The 19302-nt window shown below is 41.5% G+C and overlaps 1 protein-coding gene across 8 annotated transcripts in view; it reads right to left on the bottom strand.

Annotated features, from left to right (window-relative positions):
• Adgrg2 (adhesion G protein-coupled receptor G2) overlaps positions 1–19302 on the bottom strand; it is a 117705-nt gene that overhangs the window by 81806 nt on the left and 16597 nt on the right. For 7 of the 8 annotated variants that reach the window (XM_005414435.2, XM_013509893.1, XM_013509890.1 and 4 more), the window contains exon 2: positions 3072–3116. The exons of the other annotated variant lie outside the window; for it this stretch is intronic. The gene's annotated coding sequence lies outside the window, so the exon portion shown is untranslated. The remainder of the gene's footprint in view (positions 1–3071; positions 3117–19302) is intronic. 8 annotated transcript variants of the gene reach the window in all.

Raw genomic sequence — 19302 nt, 5'->3', positions numbered from 1 at the left:
GGAAAATCTAGACAGAAATGAACAAATTCCTAGAAAAAAATACAATTTAACCAAGAAGGAATCATGAAGAAACAGTAAGCCTTAATAGGTCATATATCTGTTAAAAGCCTTAAAACTTTCCGCACAGTAAAACTCCAGGCTCAGAAGATTTCACTGGTGATTCAATCAAATATTATTTAAGGAATAAGAATTCCAATCTCACAAAAACTCAAAGAAAAAAAGAGCACATTCTGACTCATTTTTACAAGACTAGCAAAACCCCCACGCCAAAAACCTAACAAGGGAATGTCCTCACATTTCTACCATATATATATATGTGTGTGTGTGTGCGTGTGTGTATATATATATATGTGTGTGTGTGTGTGTGTGTATAAATGTGTATATATATGTGTGTATATATATATACAGTGAAAATACACTATGTGTGTGTATATATATATACACATATACACACACACTTTTACGTAATATGCATATAGATGATTTATGATTTTATGGAATGCCCAGAGAAATGTTTAGCAGCAATTTCAAATCTTGTAGGTTGAGGTAATCTGAATAAATATAGGACCAGAGGAACCATTCTGGATTTTAGCAACAAAATTTTTTGAAGATAAGGTCACCCAGAACTAAAGCCAGCATTGCTGTAGTAAGAGAAACAACACCCCATATGCCAAAAAAAAAATGTCCTGCAGATGACAGAAACTGGGTTAACTGGTAATTGCTGAATATGAACTCTAAAATGACAGCTTTATGTATTATTTGCCACAGCTCAAAGCAAGTCAGTGCTGAACTATATGGCATAACTGCAATGTGAAGCTTTCACATCTCCAGAAGCAAATGGAAGGAAAATGATTTGTTGGTGCTTTATAGTACAAAATGATTTTCTTAACAAGCCATAAGTGCTTTCTAATGCAGAAAAAAAGAAGTTTTATTCAATAAAACAAGTGAGTCAAATCAGATGTGCAATATTAGAATTAAGTGATGCACTTACATATACAATTACAAAACTTTGTGCGAGGTGTTATGTGTTTCAGTTCCTTTTCACATCTCCAAATCTCCCATGTCCTACCTGCAGTCTACTATACTGCTGATGACTCACATATGAATAATCCAAAGAAAGGTGAAAGCTTACTTTACCTGTCTTCCCAGACCCTTCAGGGTCTACACACACACACACACACACACACACACACACACACACACTGTTCACAATAAATATGTTCAACACATACAAATGAGCAGAATATCACAGAGTTCAAGAGCATGCAGAGTACAGTCATCTGCCTGACTTTGAATTCAAGCCCCACCACTTAGAGTGTACTGCTCAGCTATTCCTTAACAATCTCTCTGGACCTTAAACTCTTCATTGAAAAAAAAATGGTGGTAATAATAGGACCTACTTTATAGGATTCTGCAGGGAGCTGAATGAGGTAATATAATTAATGTCTTAGTATAGAAGTACTAGTTGTGATTACAAGCACAATCAGAAAATAAGTTTACATATAGTCCAATGTCAAATCCAAAGAGATTTTGGAATCATTTCCTGAGTTCATTCATCTGGTTTACCAATATTTAACGATGTTCTTTTATATACAAAGTACTATACTAAAGACTCAAGACACAGCCATAAACAAGACAGAACTCTTTTCTGCCCTTGTGAGCTTACCGCCACTACTTAGATTCATTGGTAATTAGAATAGCCAAATAAAAAGTGATTTAAAAAAGAACTTAAAAGACACTTTCTTTCATGGTCAATGAAGCTCAACTTGGCCTAAAAACAAAAAACAAGACACCAGAACACAATATCCTCTCTTATCTAGGCTTGATCTCCACTTGAACATTACCCCTAGAGCAGGCGCTCAAAAAGGGTTTTTTTTAATTGATTTGGTCCAGAATCTGCTGCTGCAAAATCATTCTATGAATATGTAGAGGACAGAAATGCAAAAGCAGACTCTCATTAAAAGCATCCTCAAATTGGTGATCCACATTGGGGCTGGCGGGCAAGGTTAAGGAAGAAGCATATGGTTTAGACCCTCCAGGAGTTCACACTAGAGAGGAAGGTGGGTAGTTGGGAAAGCCTCTGCCCCCCCCCTCAAGCAGTCTGGCCCCTTTGTTGGTTGTTACCACACCCCTACCAACTCCTCCTTCAAGTCCCAGCTTGGCCATTAACTAGCTGTGTGATTCTGCTCAAGAGTTTTAACCTTACTTATAACAATAACTTACTAGTACCTACTATCATAACTGTGTTATTTATCTTACAAATTATAATAGGATCATTCTAATTTATATTAATTATAATAAATACTTGTGCTGTTTATAGGATTTTGATAATGTGTATCAATGAAATCCCAGAAATAACCATTCATTTATCAAAAGAAAGTGGAAGCAACTTGGATGGAAGTGTACCTCAGTGGTACAGCACTTGTCTCATAGGGAGAGGAAGGGAGGGAAGAAGGAAGGAAGAGAGGGAAAGAGGAAAGGGAGGGGAGGGGAGGAAGAGCAGGCAAACATGAAAGTCAACAGATTCTCTTCTCTTCTAGAAGAGAATCAAAAGCAGAGATCTGGTTGGAAGGCATCTTTGAAAGCTGCACGTGTACAACAACTTCAAAGCAAGATAAGAGCCGAAGCCAGAGAGGTAAGTCTAGAGAGCAGAAGAGGGCAAAGCAATGAAACAAAATCCCAAAGAATTATATGTAATGTAACATAATTCAAATAAAATTCAAATAACCATTCTCTTTCTTCTACTTTTATTGCAGCTTCTAAGTTTAAAATCTGTACCCATTCCTAAAAGACTATGAAAACAAGCAAACAAACAATTGGGTTACCAGGATGAAATGGGTCAACCATGAGTCTTCGAAGGAAAATGTCTGGAAAAAAAGAGCTCCAAGTGGGAATGAAGAGTTAAAAACAAAAGGAACGGAAAAGAAGAAAGTTGTTATGGGGCTGGGGTTTTGAAATGAAGGAGTAGGGGGAGTTGAAATGAAGGAGTGTGGGGCGATATGAAAGGAAAAACCCAACTGAATATGTTGGTCGTTTTTACAATATTGCCACATAGAAATAGCCTTACTTACCTGTCAGGAAGTTCAGAAAAAAAGGTGGAGAAACTCTATACACATCTGAAAATGAAAATAAAAAAGAACAGAGCCAATTAGACTAATGGAAAGTGGGCTTTCTTGGCACCCAAAGACTTCAGTACTATAGTTTGCTCAGCATCCAAGACCCTCTGGGTCTTTTGCTGCACATAGAGCCTTGAATTTGGCTGCAGAGTTACACAAGAAATGGGCAGTGCAAGACTCGCTCTTAAGAAATTTGGTATAAACTGGAAGAACAAGTCCAAAGCCAGTCTGGGGGCTGACCTTATTAGTGTTTTAGTAGCATGCATTATTGTTCAATCTCTGGTTTCATCAAGGGTGCTATGGGAGCATTAGACAATGGAAGAGATCACAGCACATCTGGAGGGGGGTAATTCCTTCTAAAAACCATGATTGGTCAGGTACCTCTGCATGTATTTGTGTCTTGATAAATGACTCTGTTGATTATTAAGTTTGGCTCAAAGTTGAAAAGGGAGTCAGGGGCATTGGCAATGGCATGAGTAAGGGACAGATGAGATGCATCATGGGAAAGGAATTAGGGTCCCCACCCAAAGAAGGGAGCACTGTTGACAACCTGTTTTGTATCTTTTAGAATATTCCATCATGGTTAACTTCAAAGTCAAAACACTGCTACAGATATTAACTCAAAGATGACAGGCAGCCACTTCACATAATGGTATCTTGTCATGTGAAATAGAGGTATAATGAATTTCAAATCAAGATTTGTGAGAGGAAACAATCTATAGTATCATCTTGGAACCAACTGACCTACTTCTGGCAAGTGTCAACAGATTGTTTAGCGTTCAGGGAGGAATCAAATGAGAAGAAATAAGGAGTCACAGTGAGTTCCTGTCACAATATATTCTTTAAAAGCAAAAAAAGAAGTAATTTTTCATAAATTAAAGCCCAATAATCCAGACAAACTTCATTAAGCAATATTAAAGAAGACAAAAAAAGATCAACTATATTATTCTGTCTTAAAACAAACAAATTACAAACACATGTTCCAGTGCTGAACATAGAATGTAGAATTACCAACCAAAAACATTAAAATAGTCAAAAAATCAAATTGAAAGTGACTTGAATATAGGAATAAATTCATTGAACATTTGTGAAGATGAACATTTTCTACATAGGGATTTCTGATAATATTTTTGATGAAATTTCACAATTCCAGCATATTGTCTCTTCCAAAGCTTTGTGGATGATAATAAAGCACACTTAATGGTTCCTGGTAATCTAGTTTATTAACGAACAACAGGAGGCTCCCTTGGAACACTTTCAGGTAGGAAAGTAGGGCACGCAACAATGACATTTGTTTTTTCCAGTGAACGAAAAAATTAAAAAGCCTGATAATAACATCTAAAGATGAAGAGCATGTGGGAAAATAAACACCACTGGTAGAAATGTAAACTTTGAGATTTTGAAATTTTTAAGTAGGCATAGCTTTTTAAAATATTACTTTAAAATATTATTTTTACAAGTACAGAAATTCTAATTCGAGAGATTATCACTCCAAAAATATTGACATATATTCCCAAAAACAGAATCATAAATGCTGTCACTGCAGCTTTGTGTGAGGTAAAGTTCAACAGATGAATAAATGATGGTACAGCTACATTATGGAATGCTACTCAGTGTCTTAAAAACGAAGTTGATTTAGATGTACTGACAAATAGAGACTGTCAATGCACATAAGTGAAAAAAGAAAGTTTTTTTAACATAGTAATTGTTATGGTTTAGGTGAAGAATGACGCCCAGAACTTCCAGGTGCTCAGAGGCAGGGCTTTTGGCAGGTAACTGGAACATCAGGGTGCTATAGCTGAATGTGATGTTAGATGGGGCCTGGCCGGAAGAGGTGGGCCACTGGGGCATGACCCGGAAGGGTGCATCTCCCTCCTCAACTCCTCCCTTCTCTCTCTGCTTCCTGGCTACCGTGATACGGGCAGCTTTTCCTCCACTACACCCCTCTACTGTGCATTTCTGCCCTTGAACCAGAGGAACATGGACTGTAACTGTGAGTGAGAGTAAACCTCTCCTCCTTTATATTGTAGGCATAGGGTATTGTGTCTTGGTAATGACAATGTGACTAAGACAATAGCGTATAACATGACGTGTTAAGAATCAATCAAAACTACATATACATGCATTTATTTATAATGCATTATGGATGAATACACACACAAAAAGCCCACTAAGCCTTCACAGTGTGATGGAGGAAAGGATGAAGCTAAATTTTTTACTCTATAGAACACAGCTCTGTATTCATGCATTACTATGTAAATAAGTACATTTCTTCTAGCAAGGAAAGGCAGAACAGAAACTCTGCTTTGAACTGGCCCTCCAAACAGAATTCTTAAATCACGCTCAGGGGTTGGATAAATAAGAGGGAATGCTGTCACTTCCTCAGCCAATGTCCTAATCCCCTTTCCCTGCTCTAAACCAATTGAAAAGGCCCAACTGAGGGTACAAAGTTTTCTGGTCTCAGAGCCAAGAAACCGCCCAGTCATGCAGCAGGAATTCACTCTAGCAAGTTATGGAAAAGAATGTCAAAAGCAATGATGTGACCATGTGTAGTGGACACTGAGACCTAAACTTAACTAATTAGCTGCCCACCCTTCAGCCTGAGGATCCCACGTTGTCCGGTCACCCCCACAGCCTCCACTAGCCTCCCACAGAAAGTAAACAGGAAAGAGGATCCCATCAGCACCAGCACTTCAGTAACAAAACATAGCGACTGCCAATGTCTGGGGTTCTTACATCACTGAAAGGAAAGGGCAAGTCACAAAAGGAGCCCTATCAACTTATGTAAGACATGGCACAGAAAACAGAAGTTTCTCAGAGAAGAACAACAAACTCACCAATTGGTGGGATTTGCTGAAACCTCCCACAGTGGTAAAGTACCCTAAATCATGACGTCAGGGAGGCTGGGAATGCATCCAACCTCCTCTATTTATCAAGCTGATGAAAACCCAGGGTAATACCAGTGTGATCAAAAAAAGAAGGCAACCTGACTTTACAAAGAATCAGATCTCCCATCCTGGATGGCTGGCCCCAGGGCCATATGTGCTGAGGGTAATCAGTAACCCGATGTGGCAAGTGGCACTGCCCTCCGGGATAGCGTGATACTACTCCAAGGACCAACCAAAAAATCAGACCAAAGCAAAGCACAACCATTATAACAGCCAAGAGGGCTCAGCACTTCCTTTAGAACCTAATGATTTAGTGACACATTCAGAGGGGCAGAGAGCGATTTGTAATTTCTGCCAATTGTCCCAACACTAGGGAAGAAAGGCTCAGAGAAAAAAGAGACTCTGATAAATTAGGAAGTGTGTCAAAAATAACCAGAGAAGTTTCTCCATAGTAGCATGGAAAACAAACTGCACAAATAGAGATGATGGTGGATGCTTCTAGGAGATTAGGGATGTGCCAATTCTTGGATTTAGAGTAGTAGGTTACCACTGAAGAACAAATAAGAGTGGTTCCAGAACCACATGGCTGCCCCATTACTGACCAGACCCTGTATACAGTAAGACCATCACCTGTGCAGACTGGTTTGTTCAGTTCTGGGTACCACCATTTAAGAGGGGTTAAATTGTGAGGTAGCTCTGGAAAATTCTAAAGATAATTCATTCAACAAACACGTACCAAATGCCTACTATGGGCCACTAACAGGGCCACTTTGTACGGTTGCTCAGGTTGTACCCTGCACAAAGGTGCCTGGTCCAGGAGATGAATGGAACCTATACCCGGAACACCAGGCCTACTGGAGATGCCACAGGAACCAGCTGCACTGAAGAAGGGGCCTTAACCAGTACAGGGAAACGGATCCCAGAAAGTTACCTCAAGAAGCTAACAGTTGAGGTGTACCCTAAAAGATGTGCAACTCCCTTACTGAGAGGAAATTGGAGAGATCATTCTAAAGAGAGGAAATAGTTTAAACCAAAACACAGAGCCAAAGAACTTAAAGAAGGAAAAGAATGCCCTGGTATCCATTGCTGTTAAATTGCAGAAGACACTAAGACAGCTTTTGGAATTGGCTTCTGAGCCATTTGAAAAGATGGCTTCTTGGCCAGTCTGGTGAGGCTATGCACTGAGGTGGAATGAAGCAGGTCAGGCCTCTGGCACCTGGCTATTTTTCTGTTGTACTGAAAGCTTTCTCTTTTCTCCTGGTCTTCTCTTTTCCCACTCCTACTTTCCTTTATCCTGTGTTTTCCCTCTTCTCCTTGTCTCCCCTTATCTAGCTTGAGGCTTGCCAGGCGTACTTCAGAGGCTGGAACATCACTGGTTGCCTCTGCCCAAGCTGGAATTAAATCCCACATAGTTAGAGACTCATCTTCAAATAATTCCCCAACCTCCAATCCCAATGGTCAGGGTGAGGCAACCACCCACCCTGTACACAACACGGCAGCGCTACAAGGTATTTCAAAAGACCTCATAAATTCCCTTAGGGTGTAAACAATTGCCACCTTAAAAATAAATGCATCTGCAAGGATTCACAATTAATCATTTCACAAAAGCATTAATTTATTATTTCACACAAAGAACACCTAAATTTTATGTTAAAAATGCAAGTCTTACATTAAGCTATAAATACTCATACAAAGTTGACTAGAAGTGAGCTATCTTCCATTTACATGGAAACACTTCCACAGGGAAAGTTAATGTACGTAACTACCACAACCCTAGATCAATCCCAGTGGTCATGACTGACATTTTCTAATTAACTCTTAGCTTTTCTTTCCACTGGATACCAACAAACAATGAGCATTTACCTCTATTTAAATGGTTCTGATGTATTTTCAATAATAAGAAAAAATACAACCAAAAGATACATAAATGAGGATAGAACAAACAATTGTACTAATACAATGGGCCCTACCAAGGAACTAAGGAAAACACACATGTACATTTTTCATTCGCTTTAAGTCTTTGTAGTATATTTAACACTTGTGCTAGAAATTAAGGCCAACATGTTAAGATTTTTTTTCTGTTTCCGAGCATATCTGCCAGCTGAGATGTATCAAACACTTAACTGCTCCTTAGTTCAATTTCAGGAGGTATAAGACAAGGAAACTAACCCATAAAGTTTTTATTGTCCCCACTGGAAATGAGTAAGAGGTTACATTATTATCTTACTTTATTTGACAGATAAGCTGTGGAATGTAGAAACTTGGTGATTTAATAATATTTTCTAGATTCAATGTGAGGGCCTCAAACCCAACTTGAAGACTGCTGTGTCTTTGCCTACTTTGCTAACAGAAGAAATGTCCAGCCCTGCCCTTCTGTGATAGACTGCAAAACTGGCCATCAATTCTTCCCATCCCAACATGCCTATCCATTTATTATGTGACTTTTCAGCTCCTCCTGTTAAAAGGTGGAGTGAGTTTCTCCACCTCTTGAATGTGGACCAGTCTTGCCATGTGCTTTGCCCAATGGGGCATTACGAATGTGATGCAAGCAGAAGCTTGAAAAGTGCTTTTGGAACCTCATGCCACCATTGTACATGGAAAACAAGCCTGAGCTACCTTGGCAGGTGATGAAAGTTATGTACTCAGTCATGTCCATTGCTCTAATCAACAGCTAACCAACTCCCGGATCAGAGTACCCAACTGACTGGCAGAAAACTTCAGATGTGTGGAAGAGCTCAAATATGACCAGTAGAAGGACCATCCCACTAAATCCAGCCAAGAGTGTGAGTTCCAAAACTGTAAACCAATTAAATGGTTGTTGTTTTTAGCCACTAAATTTGGAGTGTTTTGTTACACAGAATAAGCTAACTTACATACGTTGTTCCTCACCTTCCTTTCTCTCATTCTTTCCCTTCTGGTCTATCCACCATTCCTGTCTTTCATTATCCTCCCACCTTTCTTCCTACTATCTTCTTCTCCTCCTCTAAGGACTGCAAGCACCTGTTTAGGGCTCACTGAGTTTAGAATGCTAGTCTGTGCTGCTTCTAGTCCAAAGTCTGCCTCAAGTCTTCTGAACCACTCCCTTTGTGTGATGGTTTGGATGTGGTTAGAGTGTGTTCCCCAAGGGCTCGCGTGTTGGAAACTTGGTCCCCAGTGAGTGTGATGGTGTAAAGAAGTGGTGGATCTTTAAGCAGAGGGGTCAGCCAGGTTTAGCAGCACACACTTGTAATCCCACCAGTGCCTATCATCCCTGCAGCTCAGGAGGCTGAGGCAGGTGGATCCCAAGCCTGGGCAACTGAGCAACTTAGCAAGATAGTGTCTCAAAATAAAAAAAAAAAAAAGGGTTAGGGATGTAGCTCAGTATCAAGGGCCTAGGTTCACTCTTCAGAACCACAAAAGAAAAGAAAAAGAGGTGGGGACTAGGGAGACTTCCTTAGGTCATTGGGCTGCTACCCTCAGGAGGAATTAAGTTAATTCTTTTGGAACCCCTGAATTTACTCCAGCCAGAGGTTCATTTAAAAGAACAAGGCCAGACACTGCCTTCCCACTTGGTTATGTGATTTCTCCCTCTTACATATAGCCCTGCCACTGTTATGCCACTCGCCATGAGGTGATGTAGTCAGAGGCACCCTCATTGCAGTGGCACTATACTATTTGAACTTTCAGCCTCCACAACTAGGAGGTAAATAAACCTCTTTTTTCTAAGTACACGGTCTCAGATGGCTCCTTACAGTAACAGAAAACAGTCTAATATTCTCTGGAACCTGCATAAGCAACTCTTCAGAGCTTGCATGGTGTGTGGACCTCTCCCATAGAGGGATGAAGCATGATGCCTCTGGCACCAGCAGAATGTAGGGTGGATGCTTGGCAGAGTTGGTAGGCCATCTCTGGGCATTTGCTGGTGATAGTCTCTCCGGGAGAGTCATTAGTCACTGTGACGTGTAGAGTGTGTTCTAGCCCGCCCTTCTATCAATCACTCCTAGCCATTAAAAGGAATATAGAACAAGAAAATAGGCCTGCAAGCCAAACATCCAAGGATTGAGGGTATACTCTAAGACCCCTTCCCTCATATGGCTGCCCAGGCTAAGAGAGTTAAAAATATATTTATAATTACAGGAAACAACGTACTGTGAGTGGTGGAATGCTTAGACTTCCATTTGTTTACTACATGAATAAAAGAAAATCAATAAGACCAGCTTGCTAATGACATCAAACCACTCAGTACAACTCAGAAGAAGGTCACTTCTTAAAATGCTTTTCTTTCCTTTTCCATATTTACAGTCTGTGTTTTCTTCGCACTCTAACTTATTTTTTTCTCTTGACTGATATTTTCTCAGACTTTTTGAAAGCTTACTTTGCCCTGGTGTCTTGGAACCCACCATTTATTTGTGGTTATGACATTAATGTTTAGAAAGGTCAGATTAGATGTTGGGGTTGGAAAAATGTTCATTTTCTTTTTAGGATTCCCAGGAGAAGTTCTTTTCTGCTCTGGGTGCATATATTTCAAAATTGATCACCAAAATGCCAGGTGGATAGAGACTTTTACAGCTTACATCAACTGATATAAATGGAAGTACACCCTCAGGAACCCATTTCTAGGACTGTCCTTGGTTTCTCCAAGCAATCTTTTCAAAGAACATAGGAAGACTTCATTATTTCAAGCACCTTCCAACAGCTCCTTTCTTACATCTAGACTTAAACTATCTATAGAAGCTCCTCGTTGAAAAAGTCTAACTTTTCCTCCTTCACATCTGTTCTTAATAGTAATAATCTCTTCCAGTTAAAGTGTGATAAGCAAATGCTCTTGTATACTTTATTTTACTGATTCCACAGATGCTTACAGAGTAGCTGCAAGGCAAGTTTCTAGCCCTGTGCTAGGGCCTGAAGATACAAAGGAGAGTAAGATAAGCCCAATGCTCAGGCAGCTCATTGTCTAGTGGGTAAACAGAGGTGCTACAAAACTTAACACCAAGAAATGCAATACTGTACTGTGATAAGTTCCACAAAGAAAAGCATCTGGAACTTTTGGAGAAGACAGTAGTTTTTGATCTAGGGGGTCATGGAAGGCTTCTCTGTGGAGCTGAAACCTGAAGGGTAACTGAAAGGAATTAACCCAGCACAGAGGCAGGGAAAGACCACACCAAGCAGAAGCAGCAGTATGTGCAAAGGCATTGTGGCAGGAAGAGTACAATCCATGTATGGAACTGAAAAAAAAGGCCAGAGGGCAGGACATAGAGGAGCAGGGCGAATGCTGTGAGAAAGCAGGCTGGAGAGGCTGGGAAAGCCCAGCCCCCACAAGAGGCTCAGTGGCCAAGATCAGGATTAATGCCTTTGTTCTGAGAGTGATTAAAAAGTCACTAAAAGATTTTAAACTGTGAGTGATGTGTTCAGATTCGCACTTTGACAAGACTCTTCTAAGCTGTTGCATGGAAAATGGGCTAGAGCGGGGCAAAGCAGAGTAGGGGTCCAATTTAAGATTTTTCTGCACTCTATTCTCAAACAGTGTTCTAAAGGTGTGAGTAATTCAGTAAGACAAAAATCCCAGAGGTACAATCACGGAAATGGAGACTCCAGATCTGTTTATATGATACACACACGGAGAAAGATTCAAAGTAATTATACAAGTATTTCCTCTAGTTTGGGGCCAGTAAACCTTTTCTATAAGGGTTTGATAATAAAGGTTTCCAGTCTTGTGGGCTACAGGATTTCTGCTGGAACTACTAATCTCTGCTGCTGAAGCACAAAAAAATGTCACAGGAAATATGTAAATGATTGAAGTGGCTGTGTGCCAAGAAAACTTTATTTGCAAAAACAAATACCTAGCAGGATTTAGTCCATGGGCAGTAGTTTGCCCTGCGCTATATATACCAACAGGGAAGTGATTTATTATAATACTCAAGCTAAGAGATAACGATAGCTTGGATGAAGATGGTGGTGGTGATGAGCTATGGACATATCCGAGATATTCAGGAGGGAGAGCTGATGGGACTTCAGTCTGGGTTGGATACTAAGGTGAGATAGCTGACAGTCACTGTGTAGAGTGCAGCTGAAGCAAAAGAGGCTCAGAGGAACGAGAAGCTGAGTACCCACTGGGACTCAGTTCAGCCCATTTCTCCACCCCGGCCCAGCAGGCCTTCCTACTCAGCCCCTCCCCCTCTGCCAGCGCACTCCACAGCCCACCATCCCAGTCCACACCGTGTCCCAGCATTCTGCTGTTGCTCGGTTATAAATGTATGGGATACTTCCTCAAAATGCTCTTGGCCTTCATAGTCACATTCAGCTTGCACACACTTCAATGTACTTCTTGGTTTTCCAAATCACACTAGTCCATGTGAAACAACTGGAACAGAAAGTTAGTACAGTAAGGCAATCAATGCCTAATTTGAGGCATGGAATGCAACGGGAGGCTGTTATGGCTTGGATCTAAAATGTCCCCCACAGGCCAGGGGATGGGCTTTTGGGAAGTGACTGGGTTGTGAAAGGCCTAACTTACTGACCTGCATGAAGGAAGTGTATCATTCGGATGAGACCTTGGGAACTATATCTTGTCCCTAGCCCCTTCCTTTCTGGTGTTTTCTCTTGCTCTTCCTGCCTCTGAATGCCATGAGGTGAGCAGCTTTCCTCCACCACCTCCTTCCACCACGGCATTCTGCCTCACCCCTGGCCTAAAGCAATTGAGCCAGGCAATGGTTTGATACCATGAGTCAGTATTTCCTCCTTTACACTGATATTCTCAGATTTTTTTTCACAGTGATTAACACAGAAGGGGGAGGGTAGAAGTCAGCATCATTTCACTCAGCTTGTCTACATCCAGGAAAATCTCCCAGCTGCTGCTTGGCCTTTTCTGTCTTTTACTTTTGGTCCTCCTTCCTCAGGATGTTCTCTCCTGAAGCATCAACACTACCTGCTTTTTTTGCGAGCAATGCCTTCAAATGACTCTATTTGGCTCCACAGGAAGTGGAGTTATTTTTAAAACTGGATGGTGTAAGGTAGGGTGTGGAAAGCCAGAACGGGAAGCCTCCAGTGGTAGAAACTCCTCTATCACCAGGGAACTTGGCTGCAGCACCAAACCCTGGCCTCACACCAGAGGAGGGCCATCCATTTTCTTTTTCTTTTTTTAGTACTATCCTCTTTGACCCACCCAGCTGTGAGAGTTTTCAGTGTGTTTTTCCAGGAGACCTGGCAAACAACAACTTGACAGGTTCAATGGTTTTCATTGACAGCCTGAATGGAATCCTCTGAAGATTACAAAACTAGACACACAAGCAGACCATAAAACTCCTACCTCCCACAAGTGTCTGGACACTGCTTTTCCCAAAAGACTCTCCTGCACTGATGCAGCACGGGTGGCTTCGCAGCACTTTCTAAAGCAATTTTTCCAAAACTGGGGTGTTCCAAGTGATGTGGGAGTATTATTTTTTCCTTTGCAATAAAAGACTGACTCCTCCGATATTTTGAGAAAACAGAATCAGATTCCATGAGTCAGGTAACTCCCACAGTAAATCACCTGCCACCAGATCCCAAAGTTGCCATGAACTGAGGGTGAACTGGGCCTGTCTGTGACAAGGTCTGTGTCACACTTTCACACACCGCAGGGAAAGCAGTGTGCTGTTTGTGTGCGTGAATGACTTTGAGCTTGAACGCGATGAGTGCTCAGCAAACTTCAAAGCAGAAAGGCCACTGTCTGGAGGCAGCTCCTGATGGTCCTTCTGCCACCCAGACCTCCATCAGCAGTCCACACTTTGCTGTCAGCATACGCAAAGCCAAAGACATTTTCCTGGGAGAACTACTGACTTGTTGATTAGAATGGTGAATACAATGCTGAGAAAAATATAAACATTATTTCTCTATTATTCCCATAGATTAGTCTTGGGAACAGATGAAAACTTTCACAGTAAAACACAAGTGCAGGTTAAATATGACAAAGAACATTTCAATCAGTCTCCCAAGTTCTCACTGGAAAGGGAAGGTGGAAAAGAAATAGAGCAAAAAGAAAAAATCAAGGGACAGCCAGTGGGACTCTCAGGAAGGAATATTCACTCACTTCCTAACTCCTTGTAAATGTCACTAAATATTAACCATAGGGTAAAAAGTTGTAGTTTCCACTCCTGAAGCAGATGACACAGCGTTTAAAGGGGCGCAGTCTCTGTGTTTGAATTCCAGCTTTGCCACTTGCTGATCGATATCGGAGTTAGGAATAGGTTGAATGATGCCTTTGATGTGAAAATGATCCTGCCTGAATAAAGACATAATGTGCTCACAGGAGTGAGAACAAGTGTGTAGTATCTCAAAATATTTGCCTTTAAAATTCAGTTTCCAAGCTAGTTGTAGTGGTGTATGCTTATAATCCTAGCACTTTAGGAGGTGGAGACAGGAGGATCCTAAATTCAAGCCCAGACTGGGCAACTTAGCAACTTGGTAAAACCCTGTCTCAAAAAGACAAAAAACGCTTGGGATGTAGTACAGTGTTTAGGCCCTAGGTTCAATTGCGAGTACCACAAAAATAAAACTCCCAGAAGTATTAGAAACTATCTTTAGTTATTCTACTGTCTAATTACATCATCATCGTCATCATCATTATTATAATTATCATTATTTTCTGGTTCTGGGGATCAAACCCAGGGCTTCGTGCACGGAAAGCACATGCTGTACCAACGAGCCGTGTCCCAGCCCAGTAATGCCCAACGACTGACAAAGCTGCCAAAGCCTTTTCCCATGTGAGATTGCAGAGGGAAGGAAATGGACAGAAGCAGCAAGATTACTTTCACTAAGTCATGAGAATAATGCTCAATATGTAATTTAAACTGATCACAAGTTGCAGGATAAAACAGCCACTGATATTTACGTCCTCTTTACTTCGGGTTCTTTACCTATAATATAGAGATCATCACCACCTTTGTGTCCTAAAATCCTTGTGAGGAAGAGTGAGTCAGTATGGGAAAAGTACTGGGCATAGCGTTGGTTTACGATGCCATAGCTGCCTGTTTAGGTGTGGCAGACTTCTGCGAACTGCTCCTCACCCACCCAGGGGATGTGGATGACACTGACTATGGGCCCGTGGCCTTGCACACTCGCTCCCCCTTGGCCTGTCCACCTTACCCAACCCCTCTTCTACTTCCCATCCAGTGTCCTCTTCACTCCTACCTTGGCACAGTTACCCCCAGGAACGCAGCTAATATCTGCACCTGGGGTTAGTGTTAGGACTGTACTGAGCTTCCCATCTCAAAGGGCAGTTGCCCTTTGACCCAACTCAGACGCTTGACTGAATGACTGTCTTTTGTTACAGGAATCCAGAGGCTGGGGGAGAAAGAAAGTGCGTGATATTTAAGGGGCCAGGACCACAGCTTATGGATTCATTCTCTCACACTGAGGACCTTACTCATAGGCCATCCCCATCCAGGTCCCAGCAGGACACCCCTATTTCATGGAGGGTGTGTGTCTGTTGCACTCAGGCGCCTTCTCATTCAACAAATATTTATTGAGTAAATACCATGTTCCAGGCACTAAATGAAGTGCTGAGAGCACGCTTGTGAACAAGACATACAGCTGTGCTCCTCAGGCCAGTCCATGCCTGGAGGCATTCAGACAAATACAAATAGGAAAGGACAAATCTATAAAACAATGGCAAGTTTTTAAGAGAGTTGTAAAGCAAACACATAAGGAGTCGAATTATATTCTTAGAGGAGCCTGTAACACAAGAAACAACTTGCTCAATATTATAAAGACAGTTAGCAAATAAAAGATGACACACATGATAAGTTACATTAAGATGCTCCCTTTGGCAAGAGTCAGGCTAAAACTTCACCAATGTGTCAGAAAACCTTAGCTCCAAGCAGAGAACTATTCCATTTCATCCAGTTGCTCTTTACTTTTTTCTTTCACATTAACTTTCAGATATAAACATGGAGGGAGAAGTTTATCTTAAAGGAATTAAAATCATAAAAAAGCTAAATATCCCTCATCTGAAATGCTTGGGATCTGAAATGTTTCAGACTTTGGAGTTATTTCAATTTTGGAATATATGTGTAGAGTTCATTGATGGAGCACCTCTACTTAAAAAAAAAAAAATTCAAAATCTGAAATAGTCCAAAATCCAAAATGTTTTGAGCATCCTGTTGACACTCAAAAGTTTTCAGATTTTGGAGCATTTCAGATTTCATATTTCTGGATTAGGGACATCTAACTTATAATTAGAAAACACAAGAAGTGGTCATTTGTAAGCTGTTTAGCTAGTTATACAATTACACTAGAAAATGTACTATCTCTAGTGCTGGGAGAAACATTTCTCCTTGGACGACATCAAAACAGCAACTCTGACAAGGGGAGGGTGAAGAGTCCTAGGTAGTTTGAATTTGTTTTGTTGGGTTTTCTGTAATTTCCAGAATTTTAACAAAACCTGTGTGTGTGTGTGTGTGTGTGTGTGTGTGTGTGTGTGTGTGTGTGCGCGCATGCGTGCATGTGTTACTGAGGACTGCACCCAGGAATCTCTGAGCTACATCCCTGCGTACTCCTTTTATTTTGAGACAGGATCTCACTAAATTGCCCAGCCTGGCCTAAAACTTGCAAAACTCTAGCCTCAGCCTCCTGCATAGCTGGAATTATAGGTGTGTGCAACCATGCCTGGCTAGACACATTATTTTCAAAAAGAGAAAGATAAATTTTCTTATAGGAAAAAATGTATTTGGGGCTTCTTTTTTCTATCCAAGTATCAAATTAAAGCTACACTAAAATCATTATTAGTAGCTCAGTGAAACCTGTACATTAATCAGAAGTATGAAGTAGAAAGAAAGTAGGGGAGTGAACAGGAAATGTGCCGGGGAAGGGGAGGAATTTGTAGAGAAGTGGCCTGCAAAGGCCCCACAAGATGGTACTCGGACCAGGAGTTGTTCCAGGTCAGTGGTGTGCCAGGAAGCTCCCTGGGGACAAACATTGCACTGCATGGCTGGCACACACCTGTAATTTCAGGTACTCAAGAGGCTGAGGCGGAAGGATCAAAAGTTCAAGCCCAACCTGGGCAACTAAGGGAAACCCCGACTCAAAAGAAAAACATAAAAAGGGCTGGGGATGTAGCTCCGTGCGAAGGCTCTGGGTTCAGTCACCAGTCCATACGTGCATACATACATACATACATACATGCCAAAGTCTAGTAAATGCTTACTTCAGTTGGACATGATTTAAACTGCTTCTTTTGTATTAACTCATTTAATCTCTGCAATGACCCTAGTTAGAGTATACATATAATTTAATATCCAAACTGGGGTACTGGAGAGAAAAATGAGCACTACGTGGAGAAAACAGGTACAAATCATGGCTGTCTTAGTCAAACCAGGGTGCATCAACACCTTACCCAGGAGGCATAGTATTATGTCCATTTTATAGATATGGAAACTGAGACCTGGGCCACAGAGGTTGCGTAATTTGCTTGAGGTCACAGAGGGAAGTGGCTGAGCAAGCATTCAAACTTGGGCCGCTGAGGTTCAGAGCCCCAGCTCTTGATACCCACATAGTGCTGCTTTCTGCATTTCATGTGCTCAGAAGCTCAGTGGGGTAAAACCCTGGGTTGTCTTTATCATTAGGAAGTTGATCAGGTTGGGTAAAGCACCAGCTCTGGGAGTTGAACAGCACCACTTTACAAGGCCAAAAACCCTGGGCAACCATAGTAGTCTCTCCAAGCCTTAGTTTCGTCACCTGTAAAACAAAGCTACCAAGACGTGCTTCTACACGCAGCTGAAGTACTCACATGAGACAGTGTTTATGACAATGCTTTGGAAGCTGAAAAGCACAACATGGATAACAATTCCCAAAAGTTCTATGTAAAAATGTGTATTTCCTCTGCAAAGGTTTAAATAGTAACTATTTTCTGCAAAAGGCCAAATGGCAAAAACAGTAGGTTTGGCGGAATATGTGGCCTCTGCTACGACCCCTGAACTCTGCTGGTGCAGGGCCAAGGAGGCCACAGACACCCTGGAAATGAAGGAGCGTGGCTGGGTGCCAAGAAAACTATTTACAGAAGCAGGTGGAGTTCCACGGGCCATAGATTGCCAGCCCCTGGCCTAGAGAAATGCTATTGGCGAGTACAACCCCTCAATGCCCCCTGGACCTCTTTCCTAATTCATTTTTCTCCACAGGCAGCAGTATTCGCCATCCAACACACTGCACACTTTACGCATCTCTTCTCTGCTCCCCACCCCCCCAAAAAATAAGCTTTGTTGAGGCAGCAGTTTGGGGTATCTGGCACATAGTAGGGATTTTATAAAGGTGATGAAAGAGCGCATGGATGAATGAATGAATCAATCAATCAGTGAATCCAGAGCTTGTGCAGCAGTTGGACGTGCTCTCGGGAGAGAACAAATACAGGTGAAGCAAAAAGGGAAACAAAGACAGATAACATGATCTGAAAACCTAGGGGAAGAAAAGCTACTGCAAATGAACTCAAACTCAACTTTGTCATTCCTTGTAGGCAAAGGGAAAAAGGATTATTTCCAAAACCCATTTTGTGGGTTATGAACATATGGAAGAACTAAAGCCTGAAAAAACAAGTTTCCAAAGTAGTTAGTTAAAAGCTAAGTGAATTGTTGGCTTGATTCAGATCTAATTAAGAAAACAGTTTGAGGTTTATTCCCAGGTCAACTAATTTTGAGTGTGTGTGTGTGTGTGTGTGTGTGTGTGTGTTTGTATGTATGCAATCCCTGTTCTCCCTCCACTCTGTCAAATGTGGTTTTGACTGTTCCTTAGGAGTGGTTCAAGGGTAAAGCAAAGGAAAATAAAGAACCTAGAGCTACATCTAGCAATAAGGCTAAATCTAACAAAAATAATGCTGAATGAAATGAAAGTTGCAGAGAACTATGACGGTGAGAAAGATACCATTTGTATTAAGTCTGAAAGTATTCAAGTGGCATTCTGTCTTGCTTAGGGACATAATTATATCTGGGAAAACTATAAAGAAATGTACAAGAAGGATAAACACCAAATTCAGGATAGTACCTACCTTCACACACCTTTTAAACGCTGCCACAGAGCTTGGGTTGCCGAAGCAGCCCTGAGAGGGTGGAATTACACATGTACTTTCCCCAGCACATACTAACCCAGCAGTGTCCAACCTTAACGGGGGCCCCTGAGAGCAAAAGCCACATAGGTGACAGAGCCATGTGCCCGATGGGTACACAGTGCTCGACTGCTTAACTGTCCACCAGCAGCTGAAGCCAGCAATCACGATCCCTAAGAATTAGCTCACTTTACTTCCGGCACCATTTCAGTGCTAGCAAGGGAGGAAGATGAAGCACTGAGATGAAAATATT

The sequence above is a fragment of the Chinchilla lanigera genome, unplaced genomic scaffold (genome assembly GCF_000276665.1).
Source record: "Chinchilla lanigera isolate Chin_1 unplaced genomic scaffold, ChiLan1.0 scaffold00185, whole genome shotgun sequence".
Taxonomy (NCBI): Eukaryota; Metazoa; Chordata; class Mammalia; order Rodentia; family Chinchillidae; genus Chinchilla; species Chinchilla lanigera.
This window is presented reverse-complemented; position numbering and strand designations above follow the sequence as displayed.